Raw genomic sequence first — 27,759 nt, forward strand, 5'->3', positions numbered from 1 at the left:
CACAAACGGTTTGTGCTCAATCAGTAATGTAAAGGCACGGTTTTGAACGGACCTAATGGGCCCACAGGAGAAAGGCCTAGTGAACTACTTCCATAAAGAGCGTAGCCAGAAAGCCCTATAGCGCAGTTCTACTCTAACATACAGTGTCACCGTGAGTACGAACCAACTCGACAGCAACGGATTTGGATTGGTTTATAGGAAGTAGCACTGTATGAATCCTCTGACACACTTCAGTAGGGGAATCATAGCACAAGACTCTAATGTTTAGAAGCAAAGCCTTGCCTTCTTCTGCAGATTGTTGTTGTTGTTAAGTGCCGTCGAGTCGTGTCTGACTCACAGTGACCCTATGCGCAGCAGAACGAAACACCGTCTGGTCCTGCAGATTAAGAAAACTGCTTTTGTGCAAGGCTCCTGGCTTGCTATTAAATCTAACAGGGAGAGAACACCTAAACTTGGAACATCACATGATTTTGTGGCTTCCCATTGTGATCGAGTGTTATCTGATACACTGAATCATCAGGTTGGGGATACACAAGATCAGAAACACACAGTTTCATGTAAAAATAGGATGATGGACCAGACCAGGCTTGAGTAGGTTCTAGAGGTACAAGTAGCTTGCACTGCAGGCATCTCAGACTTCTTATTCACCATGATTCCCCACAACATTGCTTCTGACCAAGGGACTTATTTCACAGTACAACAAGTGGAACAATGTATGTATGTCCATAGTAGTCACTTGTCATAGCATGTGCCCCATACCTAGAAAGGGAAGGGCTGATAGAACAGTGGGATGGCTTCCTGAAATTTTAGTTATAATGTCTATTATAAGATAACATCCTGAAAGACCAGTGTTATATTCTATAGAAAACAGTATATACCTCTAATCTGCAACCAGCATCTGGTGGTACTCTCCCTCCCCATCATAATCAGAATACCTGAGTCCAGAATAAAAGGGTGAAAAATGACAGGGACTCCTCTCACTATTACAACTAAAAATCCACTCACAGAATTTTTGTTTCCCATCCTTGCAAATTTAAGCTATTCTGGTTTGAAGGTTTTTGTTCACAACAGAGAAATGTTCCCATCAGGACAAAGGCAATGGTTCCATTACGACTTCCACGGGGTCATATTTGGTTCTGCATGTCTCTAAAACCAACAAAGTATGGCACCAGTATACCAGTTGAAGTGATTGACATAGATTCCAATAACTGAGTTACCACCACACAAAGGAGAAAGAGGGTATATCTGAACCCAGTAGATTCTCTGAGATTCTCTTGGTACTTCCCTGTTCAATAGAAATAGTTCATGGAAAACTATTGCAACTAAAAACAAGGCAAGACCGCTGAGGATTCAAACTCTTTAGTAGTAAAGACTTGCATCATCCTAGTAGGTAAAGACCCTAACCAGCTACGGCATGCTGAGGAAAAGGGTAACGTGGCATAGATTGCAGAAAAAGAAAGGAGTTGTGTGGTTTTTCTGTTGTTGTTTTATTTGTTGTTGCTTTAATTATGATGTGGGTGAAAGTTTACAGAGAAAATTGGCATTCAACAATTCAAACACATTTTGATTCATGACATTGATTGCAATCCTCACAATGGAATAGCACTCTTCTCACTTTCCTCCCTGTGTTTACGATTTCCATTCATGCTTCTTTCTTATCTCTTCCTGTCTTTTGAGCTTTATCCCAAGGCAAATGCTACCCTTTTGATCACTTATGATTGGTTATTCCAGAGAGTACATACCTCCCTAGTGTTATTGTTTATCTTGTGTTGTTAGGTGTCATTGAGTCAGCTCCACCTCATGGTGACCCTATGTACAACAGAACAAAACACTGACTGGTACTCTGCCATGCTTACCATCCTTGCTATGCTTAAACCCATCTTTGCAGCCACTGTGTCAATTCATCTTGTTGAGGGTCTTCCTCTTTTTCACTGACCCTCTACTTTACCAAGCATGATATCCTTCCCCAGGGAATGGTCCCTTCTTATAACATGACCAAAGTAGATGAGACAAAGTCTGGCCAACTTTGCTTCCAAGGAGTATTCCAACTGCACTTCTTCCAGAACAGATTTGTACATTCTTCTGGTAGTCCATGGTATTTTCAATATTCTTTACCAACACCACAATTCAAAGGCATCAACTCTTCTTCAGTCTTCCTTATTCATGGTCCAGCTTTTACACACAAATGAGGAGATTGAAAATGCCATGGCTTGAGTCAGGCAGCCCTTAGTCTTCAAAGTGATATATTTGCTCTTAACAATTTAAAGGTCTTTTGCAGCAGATTTGCCCAGTGCTATACGACATCTGATTTCTCAACTGCTGCTTCCATGGGTGTTGATTGTGAATCCAAGTAAAATGAAGTCTCTGACAACCTCAGTCTTTTCTCCATTTATCATGTTGCTTATTGGTCCAGTCGTGAGGATTTTTGTTTTCTTTGTGTTGAGGTATAATCCATACTGAAGACTATAGTACTTGATCTTCATCAGTAAGTGCTTCAAGTTATCTTCACTTTCAGCAAGCATGGTTGTGTCATCTGCATATCACAGGTTGTTAATGAGTTTTCCTCCAATCCTGATGTCATGGTCTTCTTCACATAATCCTGCTTCTTGGATTATTTACTCAGCATACAGATTGAATAAGTATGGTAAAATGTTACAGCCCTGACATACACCTTTCCTGATTCAAAACCAGACACTATCCCCTTGTTCTGTTTCAAACAACAACCTCTTGGTCTATGTCCAGATTTCTCATGTTGTTGTTGTTGTTGTTGTTATGTGCCGTCGAGTCGGCCCCGACTCATAGCGACCCCTCCTTGGGTTTCCGAGGCAGTATCACTACGGAAGTAGGCTTGCCCAACCTTCCTTCCGAGGAGTGGCTGGTGGGTTTGAACTGCCAGCCTTCTAGTTAGCAGTCAAGTGCTTTAGCCACTATTAAATGTTCTATAATTCCCATTCTTCACAATGTCATTCATAATTTATTATGGTCCACACAGTCAAATGCCTTTGCATAGTCAATAAAACACAAGTAAACATCTTTCTCATATTCTTTGCTTCCATCCAAGATCCACCTGACATCAGTGATAGTATCTCCTGTTCTACATCCTCTTCTGAATCCACTTTGCATTTCTCAAAGTTCCCTGTCAATATACTGCTGCAACTGTTTTTTTAATTGTCTTCAACAAAATTTTACTTGTATGTGATGTTAATGATATTATCAATAATATCCCATTCTATTGGATCACCTTTCTTTGGAATGGGCACAAATTTGGATTTCTTCCAGTTCATTGGCAAAGTAGATGTCTTCCAAATTTCCTGGCATAAATGAGTAAGCACCTCCAGGGCTGTGTCTATTTGTTGAAACATCTCAATGGGTATGCCATCAATTCTTGAAGCCTTGTTTTTTGCCAATTCTTTCAGTGCAGCTTGGACTTCTTTCTTAAATAACACTGGTTCTTGATCATATGCTACCTCCTGAAATGGTTGAATATCAACCAATTCTTTTTGATACAGGGACTCTGTATACACCTTCAATTGATTTTCTTTTTATGCTTCCTGCATCATTCAATATTTTGCTCATAGAATCTTTCAATATTGCAACTTCAGACTTGAATTTTTTCTTCAGCTCTTTCAGCTTGAAAAATGCTTGGCATGTTCTTTCCTTTTGGTTTTCTAACTTCAGGTCTTTGAACATTTCATTATAATACTTTACTTTGTCTCCTCAAGCTGCCCTTTGAAATCTTCTGTTCACCTCTTTAAGGGCAAGTTTCAGAGTCTCTTCTGAAATTCCTTTTGGTCTTTTCTTCCTTTCCTGTCTTTTTAATGACCTTTTGCTTTCTTTGTGAATTGTGTTCTTGATGTCATCCCAGAACTCATCTGATCTTCAGTCACTGATGTTCAGTGCATCAAATCTATTTTTCATATGGCCTTTAAATTCAGTGGGATATGCTCAAGATCATATTTTGGCTCTTGAGGACTTGCTTTAATTTTCTTCAACTTAAACTTAAACTTGCCTATGAGCAGTTGATAGTCTGTTTGACAGTCAATTCCTGGCCTTGTTTTGACTGATGATACTGAGCTTCTCCATCACCTGTTTCCACAGATGTAGTTGATTTGATTCTTGTGTATTCCATCTGATGAGATCCACATGTATAGTTGCTATTTATGTTGTTTTAAAAAGGTATTTGCAATGAATAAGTCATTGGCCTTGCAAAATTGTATCATGTGATCTCCAGCATCATTTCTATCACCAAGGCCATATTTTCCAATTACCGATGATTCTTCTTTGCTTCCACCTTTTGCATTCCAATCACAAGTAATTAGCACAAGTAACTATCTTGATTGTATGTTTCATCAATTTAAGACTATAGAAGTTGGTAAAATAAAAATAAAAATAAAAAAAACCCTTTAATTTCTTCATTTGGGGCTTCAGTAGTTGCTATATAAATTTGAATAATAGTAATATTAACTGGTTTTCCCTGTAGGCATATAGATACTATCCTATCACTGACAGTATTGTACTTCAGGATAGACCTTGAAATGTTCTTTTTGATGATAAATGTGATGCCATTCCTCTTTAATTTGCCATTCCCTGCATAGTAGATCATATGATTGTCTGATTCAAATGGCCAATACCAGTGCATTTCAGCTCACTAATGTCTAGGATGTTGATCTTTATGCATTCCATTTTCATTTTTAACAACTTCCAATTTTCCTAGATTCACACTTTGTACATTCCCTGTTCCAATTATTAATGAATGTTTGCACCTGTTTCTTCTCATTTTGAGTCATTCACCATCAGCAAATGAAGGTCTAGAAAGCTTTACTCACTCATCCACATCATTGAGATCAACTCTATTTTGAGTATGCAGCTCTTGCCAAGTCATATTTTGAGTGTCTTCCAACCTGAGGAGATCATCTTCTGGCATTGTTTCAGATGATGTTTCACTGCTATTCATGGTTTTCCAATAACATATCAGGCAGTGCTTCACCTCTATTCATAAGGTTTCATTGGCCAATTTTTTTCAGAAGTGGATGGCCCCATCTTTCTTACCAGTCTTTCCTAGTCTGAAAGCTACACTGAAACTTATCCACACTGAGTGATCCTGCTGGTACTTTAAATACCAGTGGCATAACTTCCTGCCTCACAACAACACACAAACACCACAGGATAACAAATAACAGATAAGTGATGGTGTTCAACTTATTGGCCTATTATTTGGCTAAAAGGTGAGCTATGGGAGTGAGTTAAGTTTCAGACCTGAAGGTGTCCAGGGAGCATAGTCTCAGGGATTTCACCAGTCTGTATCAGACCAGTGAACCTGGACTTTTCTATGATTTTGAGTTTTGTTCCACATTTTTCTCCCACTATCCAGGACTTCCTATTGTGATCCTTTCAGAGCAATCGGCAGTGGTAGCCAGGCTTTATCTCATTCTGGTCTCAGAGTCATGTAGGCTGGGTTTTGTGTGATTTATTAGTACTTTGGACTAATTGTTTTCTTGCATCTTTGACTTCCCTCACTCTTCTTTGCTCTAAATTAGGAGAGACCAATAGTTGCACCTTAGATGGCCACTCTCAAGCCTTTAAAACTCCAGTCACTATTCACCAAAGTAGGATGTAGAACATGGCTTTTGTGGACTATGTTATGCCAATTGACCTTGATGTCCCCCAAGACTGTGGTCCTGAGCCCCCTGGCCCAGTGACTCATTCCCTCAAAGTGTTTGATTACAGCTAAGTTTTCATAACTTTGCCCCCTGTATGCCCTACTATATTCATGGATGTATTTGCAGCACATGTTAACACATATACAGAAATATCCTCTGCCAAATCTATATTTATTTATTTATTTATTTATTTATTTATCTGTGGGAGTCCTGTTTGCCTTTCCACTCCTGTTCAGATTGTCAACTATCTATGTATTCACTTGTAAGTTATAGTCATTACTGCTATTGCAGGACTGAGTATGTAGGAACATTTTCCTTTGTTGCCTTTAACTCTTGTGCTCCTCCTAGTGCCCTTTGCCTTGATCATTTTGTGCTGACCTCCTCCTTATTTTATATTGCATTTCCAAGAAGAAATGTTTTAAAATATTTTTTTTATACTGGAGTAACTTTAGATTTACATAGATGTTGCAAAAACAGTGCAGAGAGGGCCTGTATAGCTGTAGCCCTCATCTAGTTTTTCTAATGCCATCATCTTACATGGCTGTGATACATTTGCCAAAACTAAGAAATGAACATTGGGACATTGCTGGAATATTAAGTAAACCCAGAGTTATTCAGATTCCACCAGTTTTTCCATTAATGCTCTCTATTTTCTCTTCCGGGACCCAATCTAAGATATGACACTTGGATTTTGTTCTCATATCTCCTTAGTCTCCTCTGGCCTGTAAGAGTTTCTTAGTCTTTCCTTGTTTTTCATGATCTTGAAAATTTTGGGTAGGGTTGGTCAGGTGTTTTGTAAGATGGCCCTCAATTTAAGTGTTTGGTGTTTTTCTTATGATTGACTAAGGTTATGGGATTTGGGGAAAAAAATACCACATGGATGAAGCACCCTCTCATCACATTATATCAGGGGTGCATCATGCCCACATACCATCACTTGTGTGTTAACCTCCATCTCTTGGTTAAGGTCATGTTTGCCAGGTTTCTCCTCTGTAAGGTTACTATCTTCCCTTGTATGCCCTATTCTTTAGAAGTGAGTCACTAAGTTCAGCTCAACCTCAAAGGGTAGGGTGGAGAGAGACATGAACTCTATCTCCTGGAAAGGGGAAGGCACCCACATATATTATTTGAAATTATCTGTACAGTAAGTTTGTCTCTTGGGTGCTCTGGTAGCATAGTGGCTAAGGCACTTGACTGCTCACCAGATGGCTGGCAGTTCAAACCCATCAGCCACTCCTCGGAAGGAAGGTTGGGCAATCCTACTTCCGTAGTGATACTGCCTTGGAAACCCAAGGAGGGGTCGCTATGAGTCAGGGCTGACTCGATGGCACATAACAACAACAACAACAAGTTTGTCTCTTATCTCCATTTGTTTATTTACACAATCATTGATTAATATAAGCATAGACTCATGTATACTTTTGGTTAGAAATCAATACTTCTTTATTTATTTTATACGTCAGAGTGTTCCAGCTTTGGCCATTGGGAGCTCTTTCACCTTGGTTCCTGGGTCCCTTTGACATGCCCCATCCTTCTGATTTTGTTTTTAAGCAATTCCTTACTTTCATCAGCCATTTCTCTGAGGACATCTGGTTCTTTAGTTAAAGAATGGTATTTAGCAATAATAACCTTGACTCTGAATGTGCTAGCTGCTACTGGAGTGTCATTGCTTCTAGGTCTTCTAGTAGACAAAGCTAAACAATATATGTGACTATACAGTAACCCATATAACATATCTCTTATTGTTTCTATAGCCAGTCATTCATCTAGTGTGTATGTGTGTGTGTGTGTGTGTAGTACATAAAGTAATACAGAAGTCTCCAACTCTAATCTAGTGTCACATAATTAATTCCAATCTTTATTTCTTGCTTGTATGTACCTTTGGGGAAAAAAATAAAGTTTTAAATATCAACTATATCTCATAACAAAATGCAAAAACATATATTCTAGCATCTTATGCATATTTTCTTCCTTTCTTGTATTGTATGTGTTTCATAGTATCTTGAGTTTTTTTTTCTCTCTCTCTCACTTCCTTTCCCCTTTTTATTTTACATAAAGATTGTTGCTAGTAGTTAACTATCAATTTATTACTTAGGTTAAAGAATATTCCAGAGGGATTGTAACTGAATTTGAGGAATAATAAACATTATCCAGAGTTGGATGTCATGACTGACTCCCAGTGATGGATACTATTGAGACTTTGTGTCTTCATTTTGGGGGCAGAGAGTTGGAGCATCTTCATTTATATGAAAATAGTTGCATCTGATTGTATGGAAGCATAATGTTATCATTCCATTTGTAAGTTCAAATATGTGTCGCGAACTGTGTTTGGATGCTGGAGCCAAGCAAAGATGTGAACTGCATCAAGACAGTGAAAAGATAACCCATAAAATGGGAAAAAGTGTTTACAGATCACATATCTGATAAGGGTTTAGTATCCAAAATATGTAAAGAAATCTTACAGCTCAACAACAAAAAGACAATCTGATTTAATAATGTGAACAGATATTTCTCCAAAGAAGATGTACAATGGTCCACAAACACATGAAAAGATGCTCAATGTCATTACTCATTGGGGAAACGCAGATTGAAATGACAATGAGATATCATTTTGCACCCACAAAGATTACCAAAAGGAAAAAAAAAGAAAGAAAGAAAGAGATTAACAAGTGTTGGTGAGCATGTGGCAAAACAGGAGCTTCAAACATTGCCAGTGGTAATATAAAATTGTGCAGATGTTATGCAAAACAGTTTTGCTGTTCCTGAATAAATTAAATATAGAATTACTATATCACCCAGCAACTCCACTCCTGGGTATATACACCAAAAATTGAAAAATTGGAAACAAAAAAAGTTGTGTACGAATGTCTATCACATCATTATTCATAATAGCAAAAGGTGGAAACAACCCAAATGGCAATTCATTGATGAATGGATAAACAAAATATGGTAAATTCACACAATGGAATATTATTCAGCTATCAAAACAAATGAAATACTAATACATGGGTACTGCATAGATCAACCTTTGAAACAAGATGTTAAGTGAAAAAAGCCACAAAATCCCAAATATTGTGTGATTCCATTTATGTGAATATTCATAACAAGTAAATCCATAGACACAGAAAACAGATTAGTGCTTGTCATGGGGTAGGGGAAGGGCAGAGTGGAGAGTAACCGCTTAATGGGCACAGGAAAGAAAGTTTCTGAAACTAGATAGTTGTGATTCTACCACAGTTTGGATATACTTAATGTACTGAATTCTACACTTTAAAATAGTTAAAATGGTAAAATTTGTATTAGGTGTGTTTTACCAAAATAAAAGTAAGAGGTAATAGAGATAATAGTAAGTTATTATCTCTAAGCTCCAAACTCACACTTCTGTATTCTGCTTTGTGATGCTAGAAATGGGAGTCTGCAAACTACATTTCTCCTTTGTCAGCAGGTTTCCTGTTATGTTCTGTCAACAAGGGGCATTAGAAAACAATTTCTCCACCCATCTGTCACTCTGTCATATTTGTGGTAGTCTGCATGTTGCTATGAAGCTGGAAACTAAGCCACCTACAGTATTTCAAATACAACAAGGTCACCCATGGTGGACACATTTCAGCAGCCGTGCTGAACTAATAGTAGAAGGAAAAGTCTGACGATATACTTTAAAAATTAGCCAATGAAAACACAATGGGTCACGACAGAATATTGTCCAAAATAGTGCTGGAAGATGAGCCCCCTAAATTGGAAAGCACTCAGAATACATAGTGGCTATAACGATGGACTTGGGCAGACCAATAATTGTGAAAATGACACAACCGGGCAGCATTTCCTTCTGCTGCACATGGGTCTCCATAAGTTGAAGCCAACTAGCCAGCAGCTAACAGCAACAGAAAGAGATTAACAGGTAGATTGAGGAAAAGAGACATGCTTGCTTGCCGTTCCTGTCGCATCACTCCAGTGGTGGCACTTCACCATGGCGGCAGCACTGACGGCCAGCTTCTAACATCTTCCATATTCCAAAACTGACTCATCGTGCCACTCCAGAGATGCCAGCCATAGCTGGACAGCCTCTCCCTCCTGAGAGATCTGAGTCCTAGGTCTTCAGAGATCCTCCTCCAAATTCCTGGGTTCTGATAGCCTCATCCCTTTTCCTCTGTCACCCCAGCCCTAAGATCGGTGGCTGCTTCCTGCCATTAAAAAGGTGTTCTGGTGGTGTAGTGAGTGGTTAAAGCATGCGGCTGCTAACCAAAAGGTCAGCAATTTGAACCCACTAACCACTCCACAGAAAAAAGATGAGGCAGTCTGAGAATTAAAAAAGAAAAAGAAGAAAAATTCACTGCCTTCGAGTCGATTCAACTCATAGCAAACCCTCCTTGGGTTTCCAAGACAGTATCACTATGGAAGTAGATTGCCCAACCTGCCTTCTGAGGCATGGCTGGTGGATTCGAACTGCCAGCCTTCTGATTAGCAGTAAAATGCCTTAGGCTCTAGCCTTGAAAATCCTAAGAGTCAGTTCTACTCTGTCCTATAGGGTCACCATGAGTTGGAATTGACCTAAAGGAAGAGGTTTTGGGGTTTTTCCTGCAATTACTGTCTCTGTTTTACCTCAATGTCCCCCATTTCACTTTTTCAGTCCTCCCACACTAGTTTACCCAATTCCTTATATTATATTTTCTGTTAAAACAACTACTTGAGTTTTTGTTTTCCTCACTGGACTCTCATGGATAGTGAAGTAAAATATGTCAGCATGTGGCTAATAAATGACAAGTGGTACACAAAATGAAAACAGTTGTTTCAGTGTAACTTGCTTATGAGTTCTTCTTTATCTTTCTTCAAATATTTTTAAAGTACTGGTATGACTTGGTTTCATAACTCTGTACCTTTTTCAGAGGACACTGTGTACCCAGGGCAAGCTACTCCTATGTAATGATGGGTTAGGAGACCAATTTATGTAAGTCAATGGTAATTGCCAGATTGGGAGGGGACAAAAGGCAAGTGCTAGAAGAAAAAGTAAATAGAATACTGAGAGAGATGCTATCTAATGGAGAAAAAAAAAATATTTTCTGGTAACAGGAAAACAATTTCAGGGTTTCAAAAGGCCACAATATTTTATTATATTAAAAGTTTTGGCTCTCTTTTTATCTCCCTGCCACTTGGAAGTAGGTGGAATGTGCAGGGAAGCTGGGGTGCGCACGGGAGAACAAGCTGTATTCCAGAAGCCTTCTGTGAGGGAGACTGCTGATCCGACCTGCTCTCTCCCAGCACGTGTACTGGGAGCATCAGCGCCCTCTGTTGGTCATCACTCTAAGAATGAAATGAACAGCACCTTGAATTCCTCATTACCAGTGCATTCCCACTCCAGAAAAATGCATATTTTGTTCCTCCAGATATGGAGAATTGTAGCTTCAAATCCGTATCAAGTCTCCTGCTCTGGTGAATTGGATGGAACAAGGTATGGACCGCAAGGACTTGACCCAGGATTGTCTAGAGTCCAAGGTGGACTGGCTTTCTTGTTCCATACAATTAAAGAATGAGACTACAGTGTGGGTTACGTGAAAAGACCATCACCTCTGGAGGCAGGCAGATCTGGTTTTTACCCCAGTCACAACACTCACTGCATATGAAAGCAGTTCAGTGACCTACAGTTTCTTTCTCTGTGAAAGAAGAAAACTAACACTTACCCATGGAGATAAATCAGAGGATGAAATAAGATAACATCTGAATCAGCTTCCAATGTATAATAAACATTGTTCTTGTTATGTACCATCGAGTCAGATCCAACTCATAGCGACCCCTCCTTGGGCTTCTGAGGCAGTATTCCTTTCAAGGAGTGGCTGGAGGGTTTGAACCACCAGCCTTCTGGTTAGCAGTCAAGTGCTAGAACTCCTAGTGATTACTATTAAAAACATAAGACTAGTGGATGAAAAGTAAAGGAGACTTTATTTCCTAATGGTCAGCATTGTCCAAAATGGAATAGGAGGCCTCGGTTCCATGGCATGGACCAGAAATTTTTGCAGGGAGTTATCACAAATACAATTCAAACATCAGAAGAGTGTTTGGAGAACATGTTTTTGAAGGTTTCTTTCAATCCTAAGAGGTTTTGGGTTTTGGGGTTTGTATTTAAAAAAAAAAAGTTTTATTTTTAAGTCTTTCCAAGCTGTCTTAATATCCATTTTCTCTGGATAATCTATACTCAGATTTATAAAGTGATGCTCAGTGTCATAAAAAGTTATCAGAAAAGGTATCTTTCATGAACTATCCTGATTTTCTGCAGTGTGTGTGTATGAGTGTGTGTGTGTGTGTGCCTGTATTTATAGTATTTCAAATTCCCTTTTCCATATTTCTCTAATATCAAAGTATCACATTTTTCACAGACCACCACCCTGGCAATATCATATAGTCACATGCCGGAAACCAGTTGCCTTTGAGTCTTCTTCCACTCAGGGTGTCAGACAAAGTAGAACTATGTTTCATAGGGTTTTCAATGGCTGGTTTTTATAGGAAGTAGAGTGTCAGGGCTTTCTTCCAAGATACCTCTAAATGGACTCAACCACCAGCCTTCTGGTTAACAACCAAGCACATTAACCATTTACACCACTCAGGGACTCCAAAGTCACAGGCACACACACATCAAAAGAAAAAAAAAAAAAAAAGCCAACAAAACAAGCATTGTGCAACTTCCTATACTCTTCTTCAAAACCTCTCCTTTTTTGTTTATCAAAGGAAACTTCTCCATCAAAGGCTCTGCATAAGGATTGATTCTTAACCATCAGCAACTGAGGAGTCTTAGTCAAGGGGCTGCTCTTCTCCCAAAACAGGTCCTGACATTTTCCTCATCCAGGAAGACCCTTGCCTGGCCTGCCTTGCACACCACCATCACCCCAGCCTCATGTGTATCTGTCGGGCATCCTACTTAGGCTCACTGCTGGGATCCCTGGTCACAAAACTCAAGAATCATCACCGTAGGTCAGGCACGTGTCCTTCGCCGCCCTGTTTTCTCTGCAAATAAAATACTGTAGTGATCAGAACACCTTCGTTATAGTCTGTAAATCATTTGGAGGTACTTCCTCCAATATTTGCAGCACTTTTGAATTTTGTCATAGATGGACAACTCTTTGTCTGTGGTTGGCTACTATCATAGGTAAATAATTGCACGATTCAGTTTGAGGATTTTAGAACCTTAAGAGGCTGGGAACCACGAACCTGAAGGTCGTTCTGTTTGCGCCCTCTGGTGGACAAAGAGAATGCTGCACCTTACTCTCTGCTTTGCAAAACTGTCCTAAAAACTGTGCTAAATTGTATTAAACCATGGATAACTCTTTATTAAAGTTATCTGTGCTATGCAAGGGGTGGGAGAGGAGGGGAGGAAACACTGCAAAAATAAAAATAAATAAAGTTATCTGTACTAAACTCATGTGATATTCCAATTGAGGCAAGTATACTTATACACTTTATAAAATTGATTGTTAACTTTATTTAATATTATTGACTCTGAAGGAAGATTGGGCAACCTACTTCCATAATGATACCGCTTCGGAAATCCAAGGAAGGGTCACTATGAGTTGGATCCAACTTGACCACAGTGAGTGAGAATGTTATTGAAGTAGCATAGCAGCTAGGAGTACAGGTTTTAAAGACAGACAGCCTGGGTCTGACTCCCAGCAAAGATACTTTCGAGCTGTATAAACTTACCCAAACTATTTAAACTAATTGTGCTTCGGAGTCTTAATTTATAAAATATATCATTCTATGTTGTAGTAATTAAATGGATAAACACATGCGAAGTTCTTAGAATAATGTCAGGGACATAGTGTCAAACCAAATCCATTGTCATAGCATTGACTTTGACCTACAGTGACCCTACAGAACAGAGTAGACCAGCCCTGTAGGGTTTCCAAGGCTGTAAATCTTTATGGAAGCAGACTGCCTCATCTCTCATCGGCAGAACAGCTGGTGGGTTCGAACCTATGGACTTTTGGTTGGATACCTAATGCTTTAACCACTATGCCACCAGAGCTCTAAGATGTAGTGTGGTAGTTATGTTTATGTTCAACTTGCTGGGCCTGGTCGAGTGGCTAGGCAGCTGGTGGTAGTTATTCTTCATGATGAGACTGGCAATCAACTCCATGATGGGATCTACCACAAGCAGCTGAGTAGCTGCCTTTGGGATGTGGTCTGCTTCATGTATATAAGGAGAAGCTTTGAGAATGGTCTCTAGGCTATGGCACACTTGGACCCTGCATATAGTCGTGTATTTGCACATCAGCCTGCTATGCTCTGCCCACCTTGGGACTTAGAATGGACTTAAGTTAATGGCCTGTCGTGTGGTTTGGTAACATCAGGACTGTGCCTTTTAACTTGTCAACCTTGGGGCTTCTCAGCCTCAGCAGCCTGTAGCTGTCTGAGTGAAGAAATGCCTCTAGGTCCAGTGGGCCGGGAGCAGGAGGCAGAGCTGGACCCCAAGGTTGAGGGGCTTTCACCCAGCACCTAGAGCCTGGCACTCTGAACTTGGACTTAAAGCCTCCAAATTGTAAGAATAAACTCCTGTTTGTTAAGGCCATCCCATTTGTGGTATATTTCTTGTCAGAGTGGCACTAGGTAACCAGAACACATAGTAAGCACTAAATAAATGTTAATTAATAATCTTAAAAGATTCTGAAATGTCAAGTATCCTTATTGATTAGATTAGATCCCTGCTCTTATCAGTCCCATGATGACCCAGATTCTCAGGTCTGCAATGGGTACAATCCCTGTAGCAACACTTCGGCCGTGATCCTCTGTCTCCCAACTGCAAGTGCAGCAATGCCTCACCACGGGCCGGTTAAGTGCCCCCATGCTACAGAGCTCTCTGATGCTGACTTCACACCCCCACACCTATAAACCAGGTTCTTATCTTACTCCTTTTGCCCTGCTAGCATTCATTGGATCCACATCTCACTCACCCATGCCTGTTTCCTTACCTTTGTTTACTGGTTAGCTCTTCATTTCCTCTGGACCTGGGATTCTCTTTTCTTGCCCCAGTCTTCACTCAGGCCTAAATCTTCCTCCTGGACCTCTGTGTCCATAGCTTACTTCTTGATCCCAGATCACTGGGGGAGAGTCACAAAACACTTGAGGGGCACAAATGCCTTGGGCATCGTGGTGTTAAGTCTCTCTATGGAATGGCACAAAGTGCTCGTTGTCTTTACTTTTATTTTATAACTTGATGAGAAAAAATATGTGATTTTTTCCCACTGTCATGAAATAAATAGAAAAAAAATGTTAAAGAAGAAGTAAATCTTAAAATCACCAGACTCAGCTTCATGATTCTAGATGATGATACTGAGGTTCAGATAGATAATGTCAGTTAACCAAAGACACACAGCTAGCAGAGAACAGAATTGGAATTAGAACCCAGAATTCCTGAGCCCTGGCTGGCCCGGCATTCTTTCTAAAGTTCCACACAACTTCCTACTCCTTGACAACTACATGATCATATTCTCAATCCAAAATATCCAAATCCTTAAACATGATCTCATAAACATGAACATTTTTATGAAATAATTCCAATTTGGATTCATAATGGAAAATGGGAAATTCAAACCAATGAGAAGAAGAGTTTGCAGTGAAGGAACTCTGGTAACCTGCTGCAATCAAGGGACATGGAAATTGAAGGAAAATAATGTTATGAATTATGAGCATCAATTCTGGGGGAAATGGCTGGAAGAATAGGAGAGGTAACAAGTGCAAAAAAAAAAAAAATGGTTATCAGGGAAACAAATGGTCTGTTATAAATGATTGAACAAACCAAAGAAGACTGAGTCTTAAACTTAGGAAAGGCTGAGCACCAACCTGTCCAGCATTGCCGAGTCCCCACCCCCACCCCAAACCCAAAGAACTCAGGAGTCACAGCACCCAGATACCTTTACATTTATCCACATATTACCATTTTTCCACTGCTCTTCATTCACTTTGTGCAATCTAGATTGCCCTCTGGTAGCACAGTCTTTCTGCCTAAAGGATTTTCTTCAACATTTCTTGTAGTGAGTATCTGCTGGGGATAAATAATTTCAGTTTTGTTATGTCTGGAAAAAAATTTATTAATTTATTTTTGTTTCATTTTTTGAAATATATTGTCACTTGGTTAAACATTTGTCATTCAGTATTTCACTACACTGTTTTCTGACTTGCATTGTTTCCTGAGAGAAGTTGGCTGTTGTCGTTATCATTAATCCTCCACACATATGTGTCTTTCTCTGACTACTCTTAAGATTTTCTCTTTATCACTGGTTTTTAAGTAATTTGATTATGATCTATGTTGGGTTTCTTCTCTTTGATGTACATGGAGTAGTTCTGAGATGCATAAGGGAATTGCCAAAAATGGTGTAAGGAGACCCTAGGACAATCACCATCTCTGAGGTATAGAGGAAAATCACTCCAGATTGAAAGCAGTCTGAAATGTCAGGGAGAAACTTCTTCAGGAAGATGAAATTGATAGAATAGCTGTTGGATCTAAGTATCATGAGGTATTTAGAAAACTGTGGTTTAGAAGTGAATATATGACAAGTAGTGAACAAATAAGAAACAAAAAAAAAACAATTAAATCTAGGGAAAATAAAAGAGTTATGCAAAAAAAAAAAGAAAAAGTCATCATTGTGACATGGACTCAACTCTGAGCAATATTTATATAGTCACAAAATTGTAATACTGAATACTCCTAAAACCATAATTACATTGAGAAATTTTGGGTGTAGATTCATATTCTAAGGGAAAAAAATGAAGGAGTGATATAGGCATGTTATTTAGAGTCACTGCCAGAAGAACAAACAAATCTGTCCTGAAGAAATGCAGCTGGAATGCTCCTTGGAAGCAAGAATGGCCAGACTTTGTCTCATCTACTTTGGTCATGGGAGCTCTGGTGGCATAGTGCCTAAGGCATGTGACTGCTAACCAGAAGACTGATGGTTCAAAGCTACCAGCCACTCCTCAGAAGGAAGATTGGGCAATCTACTTCCATAGTGATACCACCTCAGAAACGCAACGAGGGGTGACTATGAGTTGGATCAAAGTGGTCCAAAGGAACAATTCCCTGGAGAAGTATATCATGCTTGGTAAAGTGGAGGGTCAGCAAAAAAGGGGAAAGCCCTCAACCAGATGGATTGACATAGTGGCTGCAACAATGGGCTCAAGTGTGGCAAGGATTGTGAGGCTGGTGCACGACTGGACATCATTCTGTTGTACATGAGTCAGAACCCACTTGATGGCACCTAACAACAACAATATTTAGAGTCACTGAAGTAAATACCAAAATTATTAGCTAAAATTGGTGAAAACAATTGCCTATTAGAGTGAGAGAAAGGGGGCAAGAGAAACAAGATTGTTACTTTCTTAACAAAGTGTGTAGACTGTTTTACTCTTTACCATTTAAGACATCATGCATAATTCAACCCTGAGAAAAACCAAAAAAAAACTAAAATTGAAAAAAGAACATAAGCATCTAGATGCTTGGGCTGCACAGGATTATAGTGTGAAAGACTACTAGCAGAAAAGTTGACGGTTCAATCCCATCCAGGGGAACCTTGGAGGAAAGTCCTGGTGATTGGCTTCCTAAAGGTCAGAGCCTTGGAAACCCTATAGAGCAGCAGTTCTACTCTGCACACATGAGGTCACCATGAGTTAAATCAACTCAATGGCAACTGGTTTGGTGTTTTGTTTGGAGGATATATTTTTTGCTAGTTAAAAATATAGTTCACTGACGGGAAAGTTAATCAGAATCAGCTGAAATGGTGCCTTGCTCTTCTCCAGCCTCATGAAAATGCCATCAGGCCAATAGACCCCTGTCACGAACATGCTCCACATAAGGACCTTGCAAAGTAGTGACTTATTCTAGGCACTGCGTGTGCCTTACAAACCTGGGAACATCTGTGGAGATTAAATCAGTTAAATAAATTTAGCTCAGGAGAAGCTTTGGCCTCCAAGTAGGTTATTTCAAAGTGTCCCAGAGAAAAAGCTCTGATGATTTTTAAAATCTCAAAGAAGTTAACTGGAAGACATGTTGAAGATGCCAAGGAAGGAGTAAATCAGAAGACCATTTTATCTGGGTATGATGCTTTGTAATAGGGTTCCTTGACTAGGTTGAACTGTCTGTCCAAGAATTCCCTTTCTTTGGTGTTTCTGGTTAGGGAGGGCCATACTGGAGATTCTTGGGAGCCATGGAGGGTGGAGGGGCAGTCCCATCATTTTGTAGCTCACACACATTGTTTCCGATTTACTGACTCGCTTCATTGGTGTGAAGAAGCAGCTGGGCCTGCAACTGCTCTGCCTTCTCCTGGATCCTCCTTCAGCCTCTCTGATTCCCAGGTCATCTGCAAGTGTTTGGCTCCCTGACAGAGGGCCCCTGCTTCTGCAGGACACTCATATCATTAAGAGCACAAGCACCACCATAGGTTTCAATTTGTCCTCATGGAGCTCCAGCTCACTCTGTGGCTTCCAGCCTGCCTGTTCCATCCATCCTCCCTTCCTGACTGCCTTCTCTGTGGTCTTCAAGCTCCAGCACATGCCATGGGAATAAGAGCCTTGCAAGGACTGCTTAACCAGCTTCCCTAATCGTGTAAAACAAGTTCTTCTAACAGCCCCTTGATTTCTCATTTCTTTGGAAATTTAGCTCCCTTTTCCTGTTGGTGCTTCTTTGAACCTTGACTGGCACACTTAGAATTAAAATATAAACTCTATTTCCAAGGATGGGAATTGGGCAGATGTGTGTGGGACTCAGAGTAAGAGTATTGCAGGGTGCATGTCTGGATACAAGAAGCCAGAAACAAGAAGATCAATACCAAAGAAGTAGCCACTGAGCTTTCAATTGACAGAGTGGGGTTGAAGAATAGAGCCAGGGTCAATTGCTAGGGGTCAAATTCAAAATATCTAAGAGCTAAGTTGGGTGGTTGGTGGGAGACAAGAGTCATAAAAGCCAAAGTGGTCAAGGTAGTCAGGGTGGAGTAGAGCAGAGATTGGCTGGAGAAGTGACCCCCTTCCCACTGCACCCCTACCCCAACACACTCTGGATCTATTTGTATATTGTTATATTGTTATTGCATATCGTCAGTCGATACAGACAGGGTACAGATACCATTCTGATGATATAGGGGAAAAAGGGGGTGGTATGAGGATGTAATGAAGTGAGTTGGTTACAAATGCATTGGAAGGACTGGGGATCATCCAGAGATCAGGAAGCTGCTACTTGTGCCAGAGCTTCTACGGTTGCCACGGTTTCTGGAATTCTGTTGCTGCTGCTGCTGCAACTGCTGTTGTTGTTAGCTGCCATCTAGTCAGCCCCCTGACTTGTGAGAACCCCACACACAATGGAATAAAATGTTGCCCAGCCCTTGGAAGCTCTGCTGAAACATGTTCAGCATCCTGACAACACACAAGCCCCCACTGACAGACAGGTGGTGATTATGCATGAGGTACATTGGCCAGAAATCAAACATGGGTTTTTTGCATACAAACAAAAACTGCTGTCCAGTTGAGTCCGACTCATAGTGACCTCTTCTTGGGTTTCCGAGGCAGTATCTCTACGGAAGTAGATTGCCCGATCTTCCTTCCAAGGAATGGCTGGTGGGTTTGAACCATCAGCCTTCTAGTTAGCAGTCAAATGCCTTAGGCACCACACCTCCAGAGTTCTTGGTCTTTTGCATGGAAGGTGAGAATTCTACAACTGAACCACCACTGGCCCCACTGTTACTACTCTTTCTGCTGAAACAAGTGGTAATACTGGAGCCCATTGTCACCTGTTATTGTTTCTGCTTCCTGAGCCAGAAAGATAGAAAGGAAGAGAGAAAGAGACAGAAACAGGCTTCCTTCTACTCCATCCTTTCTCATCTCCCACTATTGTCCATTGACAGATTGTACTGGGAAAGTAGCTGACAAAGGAGTCTGTCTGTGAAATGTAGTTTTTGGACCTGTTGTTGTTGTTGTTTGCCGTCGAGTAGGCCACCGACTCATAGCGACCCCTCCTTGGGTTTCCGAGGCAGTATCACTACAGAAGTAGGATTGTCCAACCTTCCTTCCGAGGAGTGGCTGGTGGGTTTGAACTGCCAGCCTTCTGGTTAGCAGTCAAGTGCCTTAGGCACTGTGCTACCTTTGGACCTGTAGCCCCTGGCAAAACAGAGACAAGCACAGAAGAGCAGCTATGGTGCTGAATACCAGGACACAAGCATCTGACATGCATGAAAAGGTCTTATTTTTCTGATTGGCTAGAAGAAAGGGTAAATATTTGTGTGAATGAACCTCTTGGGGAGAAATGTGGACAAAAGAGAGGATGACATTACATCTGTTTACACCCAGTGCGATGGACTGCTTTTGATCCATCATGGAACAAAATCAAGAAAAGCCAGTAGCTGAAGAAGCTATTTCCTCAAAAGTATTTATGGACATAAGTAGGGAAGCCCTAAGTGACAGAGTGTGTAACAAATCTGTGGTGATGGTGTTTGTTGAACTGTGTGCAAGAGCTTAAACTCCTCTGAGAATTGGAAGAGTAAACAGACAACTTGCTTACTTTAATGAATGCAAGTACAAAGAGGGTAGTGAAGGAGGAAGAAAAAGACTTGCTGAGCAACCAAAGGAGAGTGTGTAAAGCTCTGAGGAGCCCAAAGTTTGCAGAGTCAGGGAAGCCAAAGAATCTTCAGAATCCCCCCAGCTCTGAGCAGCCACTCTGCCAAATGGAGAGGCATAGATGATAGTTTTCAACACAATGAGGCCTATATAAACACAGTAACGTTAAGAGGATGCATATGCTACTTCAACAGGATACATCTGATGATTCCTGTCAGCTTATATATAACCACCTTGTGGTTAAAGCCAGTGCATCTCAAACTTTAATGTGAATACAGATCTTCCTGGGGTCTTGTTAACTTGCAGATTCTGGTTCAGGCTAGCAGGGCAGGGCCTGAGATTCTCCATTCCTAACCAGCTTCCAGGTCATGCCTATGATGTTGGTCTGCAAACCGTACTTTAAGTAGCAAGACAGTGGTTCTCAACCTTAGTGAGCTCTTTTTTGAGAATAAAGTAGTAATTGAAGGAAAAGAAGAAGAAAAATCAAAAAAGCCTCTTCTCATTACTAATAATGTTGTAACTAATAATGTCATAATTCAATCCAAAAAGAGTTTACAAAACAATTTTGTTGTTAGTTTTCATATAATGTAAGAAATATTACATTTAAACAACTCATAATTATATTGGAAGGAGCTCTGGTAGCATAGTGCCTAAGGCATTTGACTGCTAACCAGAAGGGTGGTGGTTCACACCCACCAGCTGCTCTGCAGAAGGAAGATTTACCACTAGCCCTGTTAGAAATTAGAGTGATGCTTACAATTGAGGAAGTAACTTTCCCATTGAACCCTGAGACATAAAGTCATGAGTAATTGGAAGGACCTGCTGGAGGAACTCTACCATCTCTGTTGATCAAGATATTTCCTCTACATAAAAGTATTCTGGAGGATTGTGTATGTAATAGTGTTTCCCTTGTTGTCTGTAACTCCTGTGCTCCTTTCTGTGTCTTCCTTTGCCTTAGTAATATTATGCTAGTCATCCACTATTTGTATATTGCCTTTCCTTTCAGCCAAATGAGTAGATGTCTTTTATCTAGTTACTGATTTCCCTTACCCTCCCCTGCCATACCCTCCCATCCCTGGTAACCATCAATGAATGTTTTTCTGTATGTAAACCTTCCCTTCTCTTTTTATAATAATGGACTCATACACTATTTGTCCTTTTTATAATTGACTTATTTCACTCAGCATAATGTCCTCCAAGTTCATCCACATTATGAGTTGTTCCATGGATTCTTTATGACTCTTTAACATTGCATGGTATTCCATTCTGAGTATGTGACATAGTTTATGTATTCATTTCTTCATAGATGAGCGCTTAGGTTGTTTCCATCTATGTGCTACTGAATTGTACATGAAAAATGTTGAGTTGGCAACTGTTGTATGATATGTACTTTTTACAGCAATAAAAAATAATGCTTGAAAACATATGCCGAGGTCCAGACTCTACCCCACAGCAGTTAAATCAGAACACTGATTCCAAGGCCCAGGTATCAGTACTTTAAAGCTTCACAGGTGACTCCAACGAGCAGCCAGGGTGGAGAACCACTTCTGTCAATTAATTCCTCTACGCAAAGTGTGATGGCATGGAGGAAAAGAGAATCTTCCACCTGTGCTGCACCCACACCCCCAGGTGGTTTAGATGCAGCGCAGCACCCCAAAGAAAAGCCAAAATTCAAATGCCTGCCACAAAAATGCTTTGTATTTTAAGCCAGTATTAGCCAAAAGCAAACTATAGCAATTAAATTTAAAAGTTCTTTTTGATCCTTTCCTCACACTTTCTTCATTCTGCCTTTACCCTGAAAGAACCAGACTCAGAACGGGGAAGGGGAGAAAATGGAGAAATTAAAAAAGTGACCATGTCCCTTTCCCCAATAGGGGTCTCCAAGACATGGATCAGCCTGGAATGGCAGGAAGGGTAAAATTTTGAATTGGACATACAGTTTGGGGCTGATCATTTTTAGTTGTGAAATTAGGCTGTAATAATCAAAATGAAAATTATTTTTATTACTAAAAGCAACCAAAATGCTACAGATTCTTCAACAGATATTGTCCAAGCAGAAGAAAATCACAGAACCAGTCTGAAGGTCATGTTGGAGGAAACACAAAACCTTTCCTGCTCAACCCCACAGAGTTCAGACTGTTCAACAAATCGTTACAGAATATTTTAGTGCCTTTCTTTTGACCTTTTTTCTCTCCTTAATCTTTCTCTAGTTACTTATTTTCAGTAACCCTTTTTTGCAATTTTTCTTGTCCTCGGAATTCTTTAAAAGAGAGAGAATTCTTCAAAAGATCCATTATGTGATAAACTACTTCACATTTCAACAAATTTTTTATGAGTTATTTCTTATAGCAGTATAATGTTCTCCGCCTATTTAAAGCCATAGTTTATTGAACCATGCATTCACTATCCAGAGACACTTTAGGTATGAATCATCTATATAAGTCCAGACAGCAGCACACTCTCAGCCATGAAAATCCATGATTCCAGCCCACTGGTGATCAATCTCAGTGACATTCCTGGGTGAAATGTACCTTAGATTATATTAGCCAAGGTTCTTGTACTGTGAGCAACAGATTCTGGTTAAGTTTTTTAAAAGGGATCAGGAGAGGTTTATTGGGAGACATGGAATAACCCTCAGAATCAAAGGAAGAGTTAAGGAGTCAAGCATAGAAAAAGAAATCATTCAGAGCCACTCTAGGAATGGATGGGACAGGGGAACACAGGGCTTCTTTTTTGTGTGCTGTTACTCAACTCCAATAACTTTCACACTCTGCTTCTCTGTTCATGTTTCAAAATCCTGAAAGAGAACCTAAAGATTTGTGTTTTCTTTTTATCAAATTTGATCAGATTTTTCTACCTCTATAGAGTCCAATAAATGACTGTCCATTTATTTAAGGATATGGCCATTATTTAATTTTAATCTCCATTATTTAAGGGTATCATTTGTCAGTACAACTGTACTCCCCTTAAGAAATAGAGGATAATTGGACTGTAGTGTTGGTGAATAATACTGAATACACTGTGGGCTTCCATGGAAGGTAGATGAGGCAATCTACTTCCGTGAAGATTTACCACCTTGGAAACCCAATGGGAGTCACTATGAGTTGGAATTGACTTGATGGCAGTTTGGTCTGGTTTGGTGGATTTCCAAAAGAATAAACAAATCAGTATTAGAAGAAATACAACCAGAATTCTCCTTAGAAGTGAGGATGATGAGACTTTAGCTTGCTTACTTGGGACACAGCATCAGGAAGGTAAATCACTAGACAAGGACATCATGTTTAGTAAAGTAGAGGACCAACAAAAGTGAAAAAACAAGTCAGTGAGGTGGATTGACACTGTAGCTGCAACGATGGACACAAACATTCCAAAGGTCAAGAAGATGGTGCTGGACTGGGAGATGTTTCATGTTTTTATACAGAAGGTCTCTGACTCGATGGCAACTAACAAAAACTAACAAGTTAACTTACAACCCTGATGCCAGGAATTAATCCCAGTTTGAAAACTTCAGGTTCATGTTTCAATAAACAAATACACAGATAATGGTGATGGTTGAACAACATGATAAACATAAGTAATGTCACTGAATTGTCCATGTGAAAAAATGTTGAAAAGGCCAGTATTTTGTTACATATATATTTACCACAATTAAAAAGAAGAATGCTACTGGTTCCACTTTAGCATTGCCCTAAATTTCAGACCAAATGGTGCTCAGGTAATATATTGGTACAAATTGATATAACAAGTAAACAGAAAATCAGTATGGACATAGGAGATTTGAACAGCTCTATCAGTCAACCTGACCTAACCAGCATTTATGGAAAACTCCATCCAACAACAACAGAATACACATTCTTCTCAAGTGCACATGAAATAAACCAAGATGGGTCATATTCTGAGTCATAAAACAAGGCTCAGTAAATTAAACATATTTAACTCATACAAAGTGTGTCTCTACCTACCATGAAATTATATTCAAAATCAATAAATCCCCCAAATATTTTGAAAGTAAATAACACTATTCTCAATAATTCATGGGTGAAAGAAGTAGTTAGGGTAAACTTTATAGCACTAACTGCCCATATTAGAACAGAATAAAGGCTTCAAATCAATCACCTCAGATTCCACCTTAGGAAACTAGAAAAGAAGAGCAAATTAAACTCAAAGTAAATTTTTGTTGTTATATGCCACCAGGTCAACTCCAATTCATAGTAATTGTCTTAATTATTTAGTGCTGCTAGGGCTCGTAGTGCCTAAGGCACTTGACTGCTAACCAGAAGGCTGGTCGTTCAAACCCCCCAGCCACTCATTAGAAGGAAGGTTGGGCAATCTATTTCTCTAGTGATACTGCCTTGGAAACCCAAGAAGGGGTCACTATGAGTCAGGTCCTATTCGATGGCAAATAACAACAGGGCTCAAGTATAGCAAGGATTGTGAAGATGGCACCCTACCAGGCAGTGTTTTGTTCTGTTGTCTCTGAGTCAGAGCTGACTCAATAGCACAAGAACAACATAACAGAAATACCACAGTGGGTGGATTTAACAAACAGAAATTTATTTTCTCACAGTTTAGGAGACTGGAAGTCTGAAATCAGGAACCCTGGTGCCACAATGGTTAAGGCAATCTGCTTTCATAAAGATTTATAGCCTTGGAAACCCTGTAGGGCAGATCTACTCTGTCCTATAGGGTTGCTATTTGTTAGAATCAACTCTGCGGCAGTGGGTTTTTCATTCTGTGGGAAGGTTTTGTCTTTCTGTTGGCTCTGGAGGAGGTCTTTGTCTTTTCTGAGCTTCTGCCTCTGAGCATTCTTCAGGTGGTTTGGCATCTCTCTTCCTCCATCTCTGCTCTGCTCACTTGTTTAATCTCTTTTTTATCTCAAAAGAGATTGACTCAACATACGCCTTGCACTAATCCTGTCTCAATAACACAGCAAAGACAGCTCATTCTCAAAAGGGATTTTAACCACAGGCAACCACACCATAGAGGTTAGGATTTACGACACATATTTTGAAGGGACATAATTCAAAAACATAGCAATGACCTTGCGTATAACAGAACAAAATACTGCTGGTCTTGCACCATCATCACAATCATTGCCATATTTGAGCCCATTCAACATAGAGAAAATGAAATAATGAAGATCAGAGTGTATTATAAATTAAATTGAAAATAGTAAGACAATAGAGATAAATCAGTTAAACTAAAAGCTGGTTTTTTGAGATGTCAATGAAATTGATAAACTTCTAACCATTGATCAGGAAAAATAAGAAAAGATGCAAATCACTGATATCAAGAATGAAAAAGGTGACATCACTATGGATTCTACAGATATTTATAAAGAAAATAAGGGAATATTATGAACAACTGCATGCCAATAAATTCAATAAATTTAACCCTGATGAAAAACACAAACAACCAATGTTTATTCAAAAAGAAATAGGCAAACTGAATAGAACTATATCTAGTAAAGAAATTGAATTTATAATTTAAAAACCTTCCCACAGAGAGAATGTTAAGCCTACATGACTTCACTGATTAATTCTACCAAATATTAAGAAATAATACCAATTCTGGGAGCTCTGGTGGCATAGTGCCTAAAGCATTTGACTGCTAACCAGAAGGCTGGCAGTTCAAACCCACTAGCCACTCCTCAGAAGGAAGGTTGGGCAAACTACTTCCATAGAGATACAGCCTCGGAAATGCAAGGAGGGGTCGCTATGAGTCGGATCCAACTCTATGGCAGTGAGTGTTTAAAACCAATTCTACCAAACACCAAATTCTTTCAGAAAATCAAAAAGGTGAGGGTTCATTATACGAAGTCAAGATTTCATTGAAACTAAACCAAAGACATTATAAGTAAAGAAATGACAGATCAATATTCCTCATGAACATAAGTGCAAAAATTATAAATAAAATTTGTTGTTGTTGTTATGTGCCGTCGAGTCGGCCCTGACTCATAGCGACCCCTCCTTGGGTTTCCGAGGCAATATCACTACGGAAGTAGGATTGCCCAACCTTCCCTCCGAGGAGTGGCTGGTGGGTTTGATCCGCCAGCCTTCTGGTTAGCAGTCAGGTCCTTTAGCCATTATGCTACCAGAGCTCCTAAATAAAATTTAGCAAATGGAATTAACCAATATAAGAGAAGGATAATACATCATGACCAAGAAGGGTTGGTTTAACATTTAAAAATAAATCTGTGTAATTCAGTTAACAAAACTAAGACATTGAAAACATCTAGTCATCTTAACAGATAAGAAGAAGCATTTGACAAAATCCAGCAATTATTTATGCTTTAAAAAAATAAAAAACTCATTACCGTCTATTCAATTGGACTCATAGCGACCCCTCCTTGAGTTTCCGAGGAGGTATCTCTACGGAAATAGATTGCCCAACCTTCCTTCCAAGAAGTGGCTGGTGGGTTTGAACTGCCAGCCTTCTATTTAGTAGTCAAATGCCTTAAGCACTATGTCACCAGAGCTCCTATTCCTGCTTTAGAAAAAAAAAAAAATCTCAGCAAACAAAAAATGAAAGAGAACATTCTCAACCATGTAAAGGGTATCTACAAAAAAACTTAAAACTAACATCATACTTAATGGTAAAGACTGAATGTTTTCCTCTTAAGACCAGGAACAAGACAAGAATTTCTGCTCTCACCACTTCTATTCAACATTGTACTAGAGTTCTAATCAGTGCAATCAGGCACAACAAAGAAATAAATGGCACCCAGATTGCAAAGAAATAAGTAAAAGTATCTTTATTTGCAATCTGATGGTCTATGTAGAAAATCCAGTAAATTCTACAAAACTACTAAAACAAATAAACAATTTTTGCAAGGTTGCAAGACCCATATAAAAAAATCAGTTGCATTTCTAAATACTAAAAATTAAAATGGGAGCTCTGGTAACATAGTGGCTAAGGCACTTGACTGCTAACCAGAAGGCTGGCGGTTCAAACCCACCAGCCACTCCTCGGAAGGAAGATGGGGCAATCTACTTCCATTGTGATACTGCCTTAGAAACCCAAGGAGGGATCGCTATGAGTCGGGACTGACTCAACGGCAAACAACAACAACAAAAAAAAAAAAAATTAAAATGTGTAAAATCATACTATTCACATAAGTGTAGAAATATTAAACACATAGGGATAAATCTGAAAAAAAAAAAAAAAAGATGTGAAAGATCTGTGCACTAACATCTACAGGCTCTACCCTAAAAAAAAAGGTGGAACATAACACTTCACTTGTTAAGTGTGTAATGTGTATAGTGATTTCCTTTCTAAGAGTACAGTATGTAAAGAGGGAAGAAAAGAAAAGAAATTAACAAATATTGAAAATCTGACAAAGCCAGCTATTAAGATTCACATCAACAGAAATGTCATGTTGATAGCATGTACTCTTGATATGATGTGATGAGTCATTATATGAGGAGAATGGAACTTCACCTCTGCAGTCTTCTTCCCAAAACCAATAACCCCTGTCTAATTATGAGAAATTAGGAGCTCTGGTGGTGTAGTGGTT

The sequence above is a fragment of the Orycteropus afer genome, unplaced genomic scaffold (genome assembly GCF_000298275.1).
Source record: "Orycteropus afer afer isolate SDZICR_OR568_19922 unplaced genomic scaffold, OryAfe1.0 scaffold00053, whole genome shotgun sequence".
NCBI lineage: Eukaryota > Metazoa > Chordata > Mammalia > Tubulidentata > Orycteropodidae > Orycteropus > Orycteropus afer.